The sequence below is a fragment of the Polypterus senegalus genome, chromosome 3 (genome assembly GCF_016835505.1).
Source record: "Polypterus senegalus isolate Bchr_013 chromosome 3, ASM1683550v1, whole genome shotgun sequence".
Taxonomy (NCBI): Eukaryota; Metazoa; Chordata; class Cladistia; order Polypteriformes; family Polypteridae; genus Polypterus; species Polypterus senegalus.
Window position 1 is genome coordinate 213,848,375 of NC_053156.1, and position 17,245 is coordinate 213,865,619.

General features: G+C 36.5%; 1 protein-coding gene across 4 annotated transcripts in view; it reads right to left on the reverse strand.

Moving 5' to 3' along the window:
• The window catches only part of pkib (protein kinase (cAMP-dependent, catalytic) inhibitor beta), a 143,454-nt gene extending 126,421 nt beyond the window's left edge, over positions 1-17,033 (reverse strand). The window contains exon 1 of one of the 4 annotated variants that reach the window (XM_039748413.1): positions 16,925-17,033. The gene's annotated coding sequence lies outside the window, so the exon portion shown is untranslated. Of the gene's footprint in view, positions 1-15,600; positions 15,625-16,924 lie in introns of those variants that run through there. The other 3 variants (XM_039748412.1, XM_039748414.1, XM_039748415.1) reach the window with 3 other exon arrangements.
• Between the last annotated feature and the right edge of the window lie 212 nt (positions 17,034-17,245).

Below are 17,245 nucleotides of genomic sequence, written 5' to 3' on the forward strand. Positions count from 1 at the left end.
TTACATATCTTGCTCAAAAGCACATTTGCAAATATTTCATCACTTACTGTGTATATTACTGTTAAATAAGAAATAGTTTTTCCTTAGCCTTTTTAGAGGCAGACACCTTGAAATATGAATGTATATGGATACAGCATGTTAGTGAAAGCTTTCCGACTGAAGATCCACAAATACTAATAAAACTTCAGAATAAAACTTTGTCTCTAGTTTACAAAAAAAAAAGACTCCTCTCCCAGAAAGACAAATATTTGAACTCCTGGAAATTCCACTCCTTTCAATCTGTATAAATAAGGAGCTCATCCATTCAATAACTCAGATGGGTACAAACACATAACAAGGATCAGTGTTTACAGTAACTCTTGTGGAAAACTAAAACCATGTTAACTGAACAGGACTTCGAGAAGCCAAAAACTACATTTTTACATCATCTTTGTTGTCCCAGACTTCTCAAATGTTTTAATGGTTTCACTATTAAAAAAAGCAATGGTGGACATTGTTTTCATCTACATTGTCTGTTCCTGTACCACAACATGTAGTGTATCCAGTCTGTAAATTAAATGACAGCAGTGTATGACAAACTAACAGTTATTGATTAGCCCCTGCTATGCCCAATTTTAGAAAGTAATTTTAGTGCCATTATTTCGCACAGTAGAAAAAATGCAAGCAACATCTTCACCAAGTAAACAAAGCAAACAATAAATTAAAGGACTTTGCACAAATCTCTCAAATCATTACTATTTTTCCAACACTGATGGTCTTGGAATTACACTTCTGGGCACCAATGAATTAATTCTTCTATTTCACATACCTTTCAGTACACTGGGGACTCTAGGTTGCTATTATAGAGATACCAATTTAAATAGTATACTGTTGCCATAAATTAACAAAAAGCAAAAATTTCATGGAAATTAACCTATGCTGCAAAACAATGTCACATGTCATAAAGTACAATTTTCTACATTGTGTTACTGTATTATTCATTGTCTTAATCTTATTTCTTTGACTCAGAATCTCTCTAGAGCTTTTTTTACAACTTTTTAAACCTACCAATATAGTTCAAGTGAAGCAACTGAGCTATTAGCTTAGTACGTACTAGCTTGTGATACTTCTTCTTTCCGCTGCTCCCGTTAGAGGTTGCCACAGCGGATCATCTTCTTCCATATCTTTCTGTCCTCTGCATCTTGTTCTGTTACACCCATCACCTGCATGTCCTCTCTCACCACATCCATAAACCTTCTCTTAGGCCTTCCTCTGTTCCTCTTACCTGGCAGCTCTATCCTTAGCATCCTTCTCCCAATATACTCAGCATCTCTCCTCTGCACATGTGTAAACCAGCACAATCTCACCTCTCTGACTTTGTCTCTCAACCGTCCCACTTGAGCCGACCCTCTAATGTTGTCATTTCTAATCCTGTTCATCCTCGTCACACCCAGTGCAAATCTTCGCATCTTTAACTCTGCCACCTCCAACTCTGTCTCCTGATTTCTGGTCAGTGCCACTGTCTCCAACTCATATAACATAGCTGCAAGTCTAATTAGAACCACTCATCAACTAAAAGAAAATGTATTGCAAAAAATAGAATTATTAAACAAAATATTCAGTAATCATCTTAAAACTAAAATAACAATCAATATACATGTCACTTCATAAGGCTAACACCTTGTAACAAAGTACCATCAAGAGGACTCCTTGCCCTACTAATAATGTGCACCAACTAACAAATACACTATACTGTAAATGAAAGCCATGTTAAGAAAATGTGGGTTTTCAGCTTCTTACTCTGGGATTCTGTTCAGAATCAGCCTACACAATATGCCTGTGCTTTTTCACAGCATTTTATGAACATGCAAACACTTGTTCGGTTCTCATAAGAAACCTCTTACAAAGCCAAGTTAATGAAATCTCCAAGGAACTTGATTTGTTTTGAGTCCTTTGTAAAATCTCCTGCATATAATTAGAATCCTCTAATGATTTAACTATAAAACAGTTAAAAGCTGCTTTCGCAAAGCACACAATATACTAAAAAAAAATACCTCCTGAAAAAACGGACCTTTGTAACTAAGAAATTTTATTTTTGTTATTCTGCATGTTTTTGGTAATCATGGAAAAGAGTTCTTAGTTGAAATAAGCTATCAATATAAAAATATATAATATACTGAAAAACATATTGCAAGCCAAATTGAAATTTGCATAAGATATCTTGAAGTATATTTTAAGACATCTTAAAATTAATTTCAGATATCTGCCTATTATAAGGTATCTTTTATTTATAATATCTAGTATCTCAAAACCCATCTTACTATCCTAGTCACATGCAAACATCCTAGTTGCTCAATTATATTTGAAATATGTTTTGTTTTACGTTGAAATAGCATTTGTTGCCTTTTTGTTGCCATTAACAAAGCCACATTTGACCTACTTATGATTGCAAATACTTTCGGTTACTGTACCAGTGCTCAGGACAACAGGTAATGGTAGATACACCCATTACTTCAAAAGTTTTGTTTAAGCCCTTATCTCCTATCTCCCATTCCAAAAAAAGAAAAAGTAGATAAAAAAGAAAAAAAGCACAGGGTACTTTAACTCTGTTTGAGGCAACTAATTGCCCTCAACCAGCAGAAAGCAAACCACTTGTACCCAAAAAGACGACTATGACCTCAAATTAACAGGCACTTAATCCACATCCTGATCATATCACAATTGACTGCAAATACTAAAGTAAATTATGTACATTGCAGTTTTATGATGTCAAGATGATTTCATTATCCATAAATAAGGAAAAATGCAACCAATATGTTCCTATATTAAATATTTTCCTAGCATAAGATACACCTTAGTATCCTGCCAATGAAAATCAGTAAAACAATGAATGGACTTCCATGCAGAACCATCACATGCACTGCAAAAACATGAACCAAACAAAATCCACTGAATCTATGATCCTGAAAAACAACAAACACTCTGAACAGTAGACACAAAAAGCCAAGTTTCCTCTCTAATTCAAAAGGCAGACAGGGAGACCCTCTTGTCCACTAGTACTAATTTTATTTGTACAGCTCCCAGTTATGGGCATTATGACTATCTACACACATAATCAGAAGATTCTGCAATGAGAAAATGCCAAAACAAAAGTCGGAGCACCCTCATAATAAATACCTAACTCCAAAGCCGGTGCTGTAAGTAAAGATATTTGTCAGTCCACTGCATGAGCTCCAACCCCTGCCCTGACCAGAGAAGCTACACTGCAACACCCAAGAGCCAGTTTCCATACTTGATGTCAATCATCCCTCATAATCCCATCCATCTCTGTCACCCTAACCCAGGGGTCCTCAATCCCAGTCCTCGAGAGCCGCAGTGGCTGCAGGTTTTTGTTCTGACCTGGTTGCTTAATTAGAAAGCAATTCTTGCCAATAAAGCACTAACAAGCTATGAAATTAAATTAACTCTGCTATGTCAGGTCATTCTCATATCCTAGATTTTCTTTCCCTTTCTATCATGCAAATGATTTGAAGGCTAAGATGGACGAGTAATTCTCAGTCCTTCACTTTTTTCTCTTCATTTTTCTTCCAAGTATTTAATTAAACCCAATAGTGCAGATAAATACACACAGGTGTAAATGTAAATAAGCTAAATGGAGAAATGCTGCTCTCTCTTGTCATTTGCATGTTATTGATAATAAGGAGCAATTAAAATAGCTTGTTTAAGACAAAATTAAGCAATAAGGGCTCAAAATCACTAAAGTGAAGCAGAAGTGTTACTTTAGCAATAAGTGCTTTTTATTAAGCAACTGGGTTGGAGCAAAAACCTGCAGCCTCTGCGGCTCTCCAGGACCGTGATTGAGGACCCCTGCCCTAACCCAATCCACACCCTTAACTCAAAGGTGGAGAATGAACACCATAGTTCCATATAACCTGAACCAGGTCAGATTATACTAGTCAGCCAGGCTACTAAGGCACTCCGCAATTAACTCCTACTAATAAGAATGCCTCCTTTAATGTAGGTTACTGTCAAAATTTAAAGTCTTCAACATGCTGTTCTATAATATCCTTAGTATAAAATGTTTTTATCATTAGAATAAATCAAAATGTAATTGCAAGTAAATATAATAAAAATACATAATCTATCAGTTGAAATGCTTTCTCTTATCACAAAACTCAAACAAGTAGAGCTGGAGCGTAACAGTTTCACAACTTTTATAACTGCCAACTTGCCAGAAAAATCAGCCACTAAGTCACAGATAGGAAAAGTCAATGTTCAACACTGCTAAAGAAGTACTATAGCAATTTGAAAGAAATGGCAAAAAATGTACTATTAAAACAATTTGGAGCATGTTAAGGTGAGCTGACTTTACTCTTATGATGGTAATATGCTAACTGGGGCCTACACAGTACAGCATTTAAGGTTTTATGGTTACTGAACCGATTCTGGTTATTGCTTCCTTGTTTTGCAATTACTTAAGCAGGGTTTAGTTCAAGGTATGAGTGTTTATTTAGCTTTTTACAGTACATTATCCCAACCTTATCACTGAAATCACTATGGGTCATTTTGAGGTAACTAAGTGCAGGTGCTGAGCTGCCAACTATTTCCAATGGTGAAGGACAATGGCAAGCGCTCCCTTTAGCAGAAAAAGCTAAGACAGTCATCAGAGTTTTAGATCAAACATTGGTGGCCACATAAAGTGTAAACAGTAACAAAGCCAAGGTAGTCTGTACACAGAAAGAGTCTGAATTTGAAGGTTGTTGCTTAGTTAGCTAATGGTTAAATATGATGCCCAATATTAAAAATATGGGAAATGTTTACTTAATAGTGTAAGGATACCAAAGTTTAGCCCTCAAGGGTTAGGTTTTGGGTGCAAAGAAATACGGTACATAGCTGTTACAAATCAGCAGATTTTAATCCCAATTATTAGTTCCATATAAAGTCATTAAAACTGACCTATGACCCCTATCTACTTAGGCTGCTTGGTATGGTTTATGAACTGATCATACATTAATGGAGATGAGGAATGATCTGATTGCTTAACCTTTGCTGCTATAACTGCAGGAACAGTGTTTGAACAGACAAGCCATAGTCAATGCATACTGAACAGATGTTAAAATATTCTGAAAATGTTTATTTTGAATTTGGCTGATTACAACAGACATTCTCCAAATGTCACTTATGACCAATAATATATTGTTATTTTGTATATTTTACTTTTTATGAATTTCAGTGTTGATTTATTATAGCTTAAAATTTCTTTCTTTAAAACTACATGCAATTTTTGTTTTACTTAAATTCATAAATAGTTGACTAAAGCACAAATATTTTGTTCTGTTTCTCACATTCAAAAATCCATATCATAAGCCTATCTATATACACTCCTGCCCATTTTTTTAATTACAGCCTGACAGATTGGTACACGTTATTTTTAAAACACACTTTAAATTTCCATAGTACTGACAAATATGTAAATGCACAAAGCACCAATTCTTAAAATCTTAAATTTGAAATGTGCAGTATTCTTGTGTGATTTCTGATTGCATGCTTTGTGTAAGGTACTATATAAAATAAAAATTTATTAATTGACTAGCCAAGGTACCCGTTGAAGACAGGTAATAGAATAATAAAACAAAATTTGCTATCTCTTACCTTACATGTACTTTCAGTGCCTTTTGTCAGTATTAGTGTGTCTGAACCTCTCTTTAACAGGTGCTCCCTATCTTAAGCGTGTTCCCATAAAGCCTGCTTCTCAGACTCTCATCATTTTCGAGACACCTTTCACACCTACTGTCCGGTTTTATGCATGTCATTTATGAAGGAAACTCTCTCAGCATACCTCACACACCTTCAACTCATCCTTGTGCGTCTCACACTCACACCTCCTCTTTTGTCACATCACCAAAGCCAAAATGACCAATCAAACCAAAGCCAAACTAACCAATCAGATTACTGGACACACAGACATTAGTGTTTTATCAAATTGCAGACAGATTTGCATCTCATAGCCCCTAACTGAATTCCGTGAGTTTTAGAATACTATGCAGTGTTCTCCCCAGGGTCGTTTAGCCGGGCACGCCGCCTGGCTAATTTAGTTCAGCACCCGGCTGTCATCTCGCATGACATTGTAAGATGACAGCCGTAGATCTGCAGGCACAGGCAGATCTAATGATCTGCAGAGATGGCAAGGGACAAATGGGCGTGTGGGCAAATACTGCTAAAGCTAATAGCGGGTGTTGAGGCGGAGCAGAGTTCACAAGCAAAGAATATGGGGAGGTGGGGTTTCGAGAGAGGGCTGTACATGGTAATAGCAGGGGTGTAGCAGCTTAATACAGTTGCAAGGAGTATGGAGAGGTGGGCAGGCGAGAGGGGGCTGTACATGCTAATAGCGGGAGCACAGCGGCAGTTCACAAGCAAAAAGGATGTGGAGGTGGGCGGGCAAGAGGAGGTCTGATAAAATAAAAAAAAGTCTAGTGAAACCAGACTGTCAGATATCAGAAAAAAGACGTCAGGAAGTGATATCCCTGTTCTCAGCGTAAGCACAGTCTGTACAGTGTGGCTGAGCGTACAGCAGCTCTCTTCTTGTAAAGTACATAACAAACCTATATATATATATATATATATATATATATATATATATATACACACACACACACACACACACACATACAGTTGTTTAAGCATTAGGTGTGTTCTGTGTGCAAAAATCCTTGTAGTACTCACTGTGGTTCCTGTTTAAAGTGACCCCATCTGCCGTTCTTATATTTGCTCATATTTGGACTTGCGTCCATATTGTGAAAAGTGTGCAGAAACCCTTGCAGCACACACTGTGTCCTGAGCAAAAGTTTTGTCACTGAATTGCTGAGGGTTTTGTACGGAAGCGTATTAGGGCCATGGTGAAGAAAAAAAAATACGGACTAAGTGAAGAAAAAAAATTTATGTTGAGAATAAAGTCGAGATGTTGACTTTATTCTCGACATTTCCACTTTAATGTTGACGCTTATGACGAGAATAAAGTCGACATGTTGCTACGTAACTTATGACGGGGGTTTGAGAAAATCTAGTAAATTAAACATTCATTTTAAGATGAAGTTTAGTTTACGATGTTCTACTTTAACGACAAACTACGAGAATAAAGTCAACATGTCGAATTTAATCTCGAGATAAACGGCGAGAATAAAGTAGAAATGTCAACTTTAATCTCGACATAAGCGTCGAGATTAAAGTGGAAATGTCAACTTTATTCTCAAAATAAGTGTTGAGATTAAAGTGGAAATGTCAAGAATGCGTACCTGCCATAGTGCAAGTGTGAATTGAATATCCAACAGGCTCTCCCTTTCCTACTCAAAAGTCTTATTCATAGGCACTTTAAATTTTTTTCAAACGTTTCACCAACATGAGCAAAAGAAGTGTTCAGAAAACAACACTGCTCAGTTATTTCAGAAAAGAGATGTCACAAACTAATGAAGGTGCGGCGTCAACTCCTCGTGTGGCAATTTAAGACAAAGACATTGCAGAGGCTGGTCCATCAGGGGAAGTCTCTTCAGCACACACTCTGCCAATTGATAAATCTAAGCACTGCTTATCCAGCATAAACAAACAATGGTTTAAAGATTTTGATTGGCTAATGGTCAAAGAAAATGTTATGTGGTGCTCATTGTACATGAAATACTCAAACAAACACCCCCCAAGGAGAGGTTACTTTGGGTAAACGTGCCATACACAAGAATTCCAAAAGAAAGCTTGGTGGACCTTGAAAAAAGTAAAACACACATTGAGTCTTCTGCTGACCTTTTAGGAAAGTGTGTACTAGAGCACACTGGAATCACTAAAAATGAAAGTTTTGTATCTGTGTTAAATAACTTACAGGGAGTTTTAAGATCCATGCATTGTTTGGCAAAAAATGAGTTGTCACATACAACGTTGTTTGAAAAGCTGCTGGAACACTGTAAAGAAATAGGTTGTTCCTTTTTACAACATCTCAATATTGGTAAAAATGCACATTACACCTCTGAAAGAATAATGCAAGAGCTGCTGGATGTCTTAGAATCAAAAAAAATCTAACATACTGAAAAATATACACACAGAAAAGTTTTTCAGTATTCTGTGTGATGAAACCACAGATATCTCAGATGTAAAACAATTAATTATTTACATTAAATATGTCTGCCAGGTCACTAAAGAGGTCAGAGTTAGTTTTGTATCAACTCGCAATATGATTGACGGCAAAGCGGAGACCATAACCAACACACTGAGTGAGACTATGGACGCTCTAGGCTTGAAAACTGCTAATCTGGTTTGACTAGGGTCAGATTGAGCGGCTGTTATGATTGGGAAACAGAAAGGTGTGGCAAAACTGCTTAGAGATAAAACATCTGGACTCTTGGTCAACTGCTACTGTGTAAAACCACCAACTGGCCCTTGCAAGTGCCCAAGCAGCAGCTGCTGTACCTTATTTAACAAAACTGAACATCTTAAGGCAGCTGTTCTATTTCTTCCAGAATTCTTCAGTTAGGATGGCTGGTTTAACGGAAATTCAAACTATTCTGCACATTCCCCAGATTAAGCTGAAAATGGCCAGTGACACTAGATGGATCTGATGACTTTGCAGTACAGCCACTACGACAGTGTACGAGTGATCTCCTTGGAGGGCCCAGATCCTGGGAACTTTGATTATGGGAAAGCTTCAGACAACTGGGCCTCTAGGAAGAAATGAAGAATAAATATTTAACTGAAGACACCTTCTGCATATGCAAGTTGGCTTTGAAAAATATTTTTTAATTTTTTTTCATTAGGTTTCCTATACTTATTTTCATTGTTTTCATTTTTCTTCCCGACAGCGACAATACTTGTGCCTCTTGGTTTATGTCATAATGATTGTTATTTAAAATTTTTGTTAGGGTTGCAGGATCCTGAATTGGATACTTCTTAAATTTAATAAAGATACTCCCGCACAAGTGACAAACTTTAAAAAAGGAAGTCATATTGAGCTTTGGAAAATAATTAATAATAATTAACTAATAAAAATAGTGCACATTTATTTTTCCACATCACCAAATTTCCCCGTCCCGCCCCACCCAGCTACTTTTTCTTTTTTCACTCGGCTGGAAAAAAATTCTGGGGAAAACACTGGCTATGTAAATGTTTTATGTTATGACTGTTTTCTAACAGAATAGGTGGACCAAGTGGCCCCATGGTGATCATGAATGTCTTAAAACAAGCTTCACCACTAGTTTCTCTATAAAGTCTATATTGGCCTGATATAAGTGATTGTCTCTGTCTATTTTCCATTGCTATTGCAATAGCTCTCTGTGGCCCTATATTTTGCAGGACAGGCTTCGAATACAGATGAATGAATGTCAATAATGGAAGAATGGCACTATGGTGATCAAATGTGCAGGTACAATTTCAAGTTGCAAGTTCAGTTCAAAGCTCAGTAAATAATTTTATAATAAAACTAGGGGGTTTCCCTTTGCTCGCTTCGCCCGCCAGCCACATTCGTGTCTCTGCTGTTCGCGTTGTGAATAGGGAGGCTGAACGCACCCCAAGGAGACGTGGCCACTCCTTCGAAACCCCCTCTTAAACGGTGATAAACAAATAGTTTTTTTTTTTTACCTCCTATTTGCTCGCTTCCGTGCCACGTGATCTGCACCTCGCACGGCGCTTCGAACATTTAAAAGCCTGTACAGCTGCTATTCAACTCTTTGTCTTTAATTTCCGGCCCCGGGAGTGGTTAAATCTCTTAGCATAAATTCACACCATCACATTAAAGTTCGATAAATTCTGAAAAGAATGATATCCAACATATATATTTCAAATAAGCCCGATTTAAAGCGTGACAAAAAACGTGACATGAAAATGTCACCATTGCAGTTTTATATATACATATATATATAGAGAGAGAGAGAGTAGATTATGTATACTATCTATATTCAATGTAACGCTAAATCATATTAACTGCATTTAAACAGGAGAAATGTCTTAAGGAGTTTGTAAACCAAGTTACATTTTGTCATACTTCTACTTCATGAACAATGGACATTCCTTTCATCTATCAATTCCTCTGAACCACACCACAAATGAAGAGTTGTTCATTTTTGATGTTGTACAAATCTTGACAACCAAAAACTATAAGTAATTAATAACTTCTTTTTGGCCTACAATATTAACATGTTTGTCTTTAACAGAGGGCATTAATCTTGCTGTCAGACTTACTATCTTTTACTACATTATGTGAGTTTCTATTAACTTTAGCAAACTGTTGAAGGAAAGGGGTTGGGCTGAGGGACAGAAATGGCCCCTGGCTTCTCTCCTCATATGTGACGTCTATATGTGCTCATCAAACCAGCTGATTGGACAACCATAAATGTGGAATACAACATATGGTACCAGATTCAATAACATTAAGAAAATAATGAAACACTGAAAACCAACCCATAACAGGGTGTTGGTCCATCTTAGATTTATTACATTAATTATCTTTCTGTTGCAAAAAAATAAAAGTACACCTGAACTTATGTTAAATGCAGAAAAGAAAGATTACACTACCCTTAATTGTAAAATTTAGTATTTCTGTTAGTTGAATTATTTGAGGCTTTTAGTAATCCTCCAAATTAGTACTTGTAGACAGTCTTGTTTGAGCCAGATTAATCTCAGATTGCACACTTGTCTTCTTTCCCCATGTGTAATAATAAAATCAATGATTGCATCAGCTTTGCAGTATTTAGTCCCGTTCAAATTTGAAATGCGACAATAAATTGTGCAAATGGGTCTCATTTTATCACTTCTGCCGAAAGCAATATTAACACTTGAACACCTTTTCATTTTCTGTATTTAGAATTTTTACATCTTCAACTTGTTTTCAGTTTAGACTGAAAATGAAAATAAAAATGATTCATTCAGTGACTAGCTTTAACATTACATTTAGATTATATTTCTGCATTTACTAACCCCATATTTGCTTTATTATTACTGCAAATATTATTTTTAATGCCTAAAACACATTTTTGCAGTAATCTAAACAATATTCAGTGAGCTGGTGAGATATGTGCCATCATTTTGCTAATGTGTAAGAAAGTATTTAATTTTTGTGCATCATTTTTGCATTTTAAAATGGTTGTTTAAGACATTTTTAAACTTAATACATTATTTTTCTTTATCTTCAACCATAATAAAAATAATGTAGGGAGGGCACCTTTTTACACATTAGGAAAAGTAATTGATTTCAAAATAAATAGGTTTAGTACTTGAAAAAAACAATACTTTTTAGTCATATTTGAAAACATACATTAAGTGTTTTTGAAGTTTAAAGAAATATTGTTTTTCTTTAAGTACTAAGGAGATGCAATACACTCATTACAAATGCATTCAAGTTACTATATTCTGTATTGCTAAAGATATTTTTAGAATGCTTTAAAATCCATTCCATTTTAGAAAACTTTAAGGAAAGCATTAAATCCTTCAAAAGGAAGAAAAATACCAGTACTGGAGCTCATACATAATGTTTAACATCTCTAACAATATCTCATAGATAACATTTTAAAGCATCAGTTAAAATCACTAAGGGAGCTTCTGAATGAGGCTTCACTGATGACATTATGCTTTTATGTTGTATTAAGATAGCTTGACATAAAAGTCTAGAGGGGAGAAAAAAATATTTTTTTCCACACTTTTGATGAATTAAAGAATTATGTGCACATATCTATCAGTAGAGGCAACAGCAAAACCACTGTGGGTCTTCAGGAGTACCTGGAAAGTGCTAGAAAGAGATGTATAGATCCACAACAGACAAGCATTGAAAAGTCTAGCTTTAATCAATAAAATCACCATTTTCATTCTAAAAAAAACCTGCAGCTCCTCAGTATTTCAACTATTTTCTTGTATTCATCATAAGCAAAATTCATCTCTTCACAAGCTGTGAGGCATTTTCCAGAAATGCCAAAATTTTCATTTTGCTGTACTCAAATATCTGCTTATATTGAATTAAATAATCCCATGGAATTGATGCTATCATGCACTATAACAAAAATGAATTTTAAAGAACTTTACTCTGTAAAAATGTAATTATTCACTTCATACTACATTACACTTACAAGAAAAAAATAATCAAGAATGTCCAAAGCTATTCTATCTACCATTTTCTGGAAAAAAACAGTGCCATTAAAGAAATTTTCAAAGATCTACAGAGGCAATCATAAACAATTTGATGGCAGATACAGAGGACTACACCTGCACTTTAAGTCATTACTTGAATAGTTACTGACAGCATAAATGCAGAGTTATTTACAGTACTTCATTTTAAGACCGGTAGTGTATCTTCCAATTATACTTACTTTGCAAAAACAGTTAACTAATAATCATCATTATTTTAGAAAAATATGTATTACAAAGGAATCTGGTTGGCACAGTGACAAGTGCTAACTCACAGCTTTGAGCATCCAGTTTGACTCTTCGCAATTTATCCCTCATGTCTGAGTGGGTTTTCTAAGGATATTCCAATTTCCATTCAAATCTCAAAGACATGCACATTGATTTAATAATACCAATTATACCTGCCCTATGTGAGTGAGTGTGTGCACATATTTATGGGTATGATGTCTGATCTCAACCTGATATAAACTAGCATCATTTCTTTCCTCTCAATCAATGCTGGCAGGGCTCTCTACAACTTTATATGCACCTGTAATGGACAAAGCAGGTTAAGAAAATGCCCTCCTCCTTTTTTTTAAGTTTAGTCTCTAAAGTAGCCCCTAGATCTACAGGACAAAGGTATGCTATTCAAATATGTCCGTTATGATATGCAATGTCTGTCCACCCATTCATCTGTCTTCACTTAATCTAGTGCAGGGTCTCAATGGCCATAGCAAAAACTACCAGAAACAGGCACCAGGCAGGAGCCAACCCTGGATGACCCAAATATGCATTGAAAAAAAAAATAATTAAAGCAACACTGTGATTCTCTGTGACACACTACATCTATGGTGGCCCCACAAGTTGGAGTTATGATGTATACTAAATTTCTAATGTCTGTATAATGGCAACATGTCAAATGGTCTAACTCGAGCTATTGCATTTAAACTTGCCAGTCATATTATAAGAACTGAATATGTTGTTAGCTGATTAGTGATACATGCTACCCACTGCAGCCTACAAGGAGGAAAGATAGCTGTAATGCTTTCTGCAGAATTTTTAACTTTGAACTGCCATGTATAAAATTATGCAGCCATTCATGTTTGTATGGTACACCAAATCAGCAGTTGGAGGAAGCATATTGAAGCACCATCTCTACCTTTTTTCATAATCATTCCATGTATTGTTTAATAATAGGGTCAATTCACTTATATACAGTATATTGTGAGTTTCTTAATAACTCTGTGCTTTCAGTTGCCAATTCTGGCATACTTGCAGTTGTGTTTTAGACTGGCATGCCCATATTCTGTGTTATTTTATTTTCCCAGAGACTGTATATTCTCCAAGAAGCATTTTAACTGCATTAAGTTGTCCATAAGACTAGAAAACCAAAACTTATGTATTACATCATGTAACACTGTGTTTCTGACAGGATGCATACAGTCTGTTCACTGCCCATCCTAACTCTATGTACAGTAGTATTCAATTAATTGTTTTGCTAGCCTTCATTACAAATGTCTTTTGATTATCTGTTCTTCTCCAAAACTGTATATACTGTATTCAGCTTGTGAAAAATGGGGCAGCTTTACTCTTTAAGCATTTTTATCCTAAGACATCTGTTTTGCGTTCTATCTCATGCAAGATGGATTATTCTTTTTTCATCTTCACAAACACTTTCTCTTCTGATATTTGCCTTTGCTTCATAGCTAAGGAAATATAAACCTCCATAGTATTGTCCTGTAAAATGCCTCTCCACTTAATGAGTAGCTTGCAGTTGAAGAGACAGATTTTGCATTCTCCAGTAGCTTTCGCTAGTGAGTCGGTTCTTCAGTTTTGTGGATTGTGAAAAATGCAATTTTAAAAAAAACAGCTTAACAGTTTTGCTTGTGGGTGGACTTTAGTGCTCACAAATTTTTTTATGGTTTTTCATGATCATAAAATAATACTGAGTAACAGAGACTTCTGTATTTTAACTGACCAAAAACATGCTGATGTGCATTGGTGAGTTTGAAATTCTAACATGAAGCCCAAATTTTGCTTACTTAATTAGTATACTTTTTATTTACTTATGTGTTTTGCACACCTATAATAATATCAGTGGTGGAAGGAGTGACAGCAAAGCTCTTTACACAAAGTTTATTACTAACAATGTTAGTTAGGAAGTTATACTACTAAATATCATTATATAATATAGAAAGGTATAGAGTCACCTCTGTATAAAATATCCGTCCATTAAAGGACACATTGGACAGATACAAATTTTCTAGTCAGCAAAATGCCATGTTTTGGAGGAAACTGAAATTCTCAGAATATATGTGAAGTCGATATAAAATAAAGCCCACCTGGAAATGGCATTGGTTTCCAAGCACTGTGAAGCAGCACCCTATCAGTATATTTGTGTATATAGTGAACCTATGGCAAATAATTCTTCTTTGCTCAAGGAGCTTTTTAAGTTTATGAATTATTCACTTGCAGAATTAGGTTCTTGATTTTAATATCGTACCTTGTGGAATCTTTGGATGCCTTCCGAAGACATTTCACTAACAAACTTGGTGTTTTTTTATACTCTTTTACTCTTACTTGCTGTATCAAGAGGTGCGGTCTTTTTTACTCAGTGGCAATTTCCTTGGCTGTATAATCGATTTAAAACAGATGGATTTCTGTTCATGTTAAGTATTTGGCAAGTCTTCCGAAAGCAACACAACAGGCGTAAAGCCGGAATGACTGACATTAGCCCTAGTTTACTATTCCCTGCACGGAAATCTCTCTTGAAACAGAGCAAATCATCGAGTGAGTAGCACGCTGCTCCCAACCCAGTGGCTCGCGCTCCTCCTGCGTGCTTACCTGACATTAAGAAATCAAGGACAAGTGGGTGCATCGCCACATGGAACAGGGTTGTGCCAGACAGGATGATCCCATGATCTACTATACAATACAGCGAAATGCATGGAATCACGCCCTAAGGAATAGATCGCTAACAAAGAAAACCCGTAGCCTTGCATTTTCATAAGATGATGGCATTGCATAGATAATACACGCGGAACGTTACATTTGGTTAACATAAAATACTGTTTGCTTATCGCAAATGACGTGGTAAAGATGGCAAGTGGGGGGTGGACAACACTAAGCCAAATGATCATGCTTGCACCCTCATCTTAGGAGGGAACGATTTTCCCAATTGATGGACATGAGAAAGTCGAGAGACTTAAGATTACTGGCAAATATTCACTAGAACAACGCACATGGGGAATTGCCCCATACACTGAAAAGCATATGCACAACATTCAAACTTGGTCATACGCCTCACTAATAAAAGATTTAACAGTAGCATATGATGTCTTTCAAAGCCTCCTTCACTGGCAAGCAGCACTAGTCCATAAAACGTCAAATAAACGTTTCATGATGGACAGATGTGCACCGCAGACAATCAGACGAATATGAAACGACCAGTTTCTTACATACAGTACTGAATAAATGCAAGCAATACTTTACTGAAACAAAGATGAATATTTAATCCCCATCCATGATGTCTTGCTCCGGCCGCACTTGGAACTTGAGCTAGTGCTGGACAAGAGGCCAGTCCTAAGACGAAGTGAGGATAGTCGGTTAATTTTAAAACCCCATTAAATTGATAAACAAGTTTTATTCAAGTAAATGTGGAGCAACCAGTACAACACAAAATGGTAGGCATGTATTTAAAAATACGTTTCAAAATACGCCATTAGATCACTAGATGAGAATGAATTAAAAATGTTTTATTAATGTCACTTTTCGACTACCACTTAGACGAGTAAATCACCGTGTATTTTACAAAGCACTGACTTCTATAAAAACGGTCAAAAAACAAGCAAGTCGAGCGAGACGCGCGGACGTGCGCATTTAAGAGTGTAATTTTTTAAACGAAATCTGAGGCACCCGGATATGACATGTTTTCAAAAAGATCGCACAAGGTAAAGCGTTTAAGAATATAAAGATGAGTCAAATTATTAAAACAGCCAACAATATATATTCACAATTTACAATAAAATTTTAAACTATTACATTTTTATGTTGAGTTTATCCATAAGAATCTGTACACTGAAAAGTTATTAGCAAAATAGCTGGTAACTGAGCCAGAAACCCAAATTATTAGGCAATCGTAGCATCATTTTGGACGACTGTGCACAAACATTTTTAAAAAAGGCAGTTTTAATTTGGTATCTTGCATTTGTTTTTTTCTCGCTGATCAGCCTTAATGAAATTGCAATATTCTTTCAAGCACAATACTCTTTCTTTTTACACACTAAAGGTCTTCTGACATTCGATGACATATGCTGCAACGATGATGTCGGACGCTATACTACATGTCATTCTATTCCATTCCATGGAAAACATGACAATCAAGTGAAGAACGTACGTGCACCGCCCAGACATCTAAGTGACTGGTTAGTTTCACTAACGGTAAGGACTAACAAGTATATATCCACGAACATAAGCCAACCTGATTGAATACTGAAGTGGAAAATGTCGAGGTAAGGCAAACTGTCGTCAGGTGTCAGCAATATTAGTGTGAAGCTGGCAGCGCCGACGGAGCCTTTTCGAAGCCTCTGGAGCGCCAAGTGCACTCGCGACTCTCCACCTTACCCCTGGAACTATTCACGCTCGTTCGCTACGGGTTTTCCTGACTGGATTCCCTTTTGTCTGGTACGATCATCGGCTTACTAGTGACAGATACACTAACCGACGCACGTACACAGCTCCGAATCAGAGCGTCTAAAATGGCATCTCCATAAAAACATTCATGTAAAGTTAAAAATGTGCGGGTTATCTCACTTACCGTCGTAAATACGCCGCTTTGCGAGAAAGAAATGTTTCCACAGTCACCTCCACCCACAACCGAGCTGACGAGCGCCGCAGCCCGCCCGTAAAGCTCTTCAATTCCTCGGAGCACATTTCTACTCGTCTCCCGTGACGTCACGCAGCCTAATCCGTGAAAGCGAAGCAGGGACCTTCGCACGAGCCGCTCGGGACAGCGTAGTGTGGTCAGTGATTGACTGGATGGCACCTTCTCAGCGGGCGGCAAGTTTAAGTCGCTCGGATTCTTTAATAATTAATATTTATGCGTTAATGTCAAAAATGCATTTTTATGTTGTCTGAT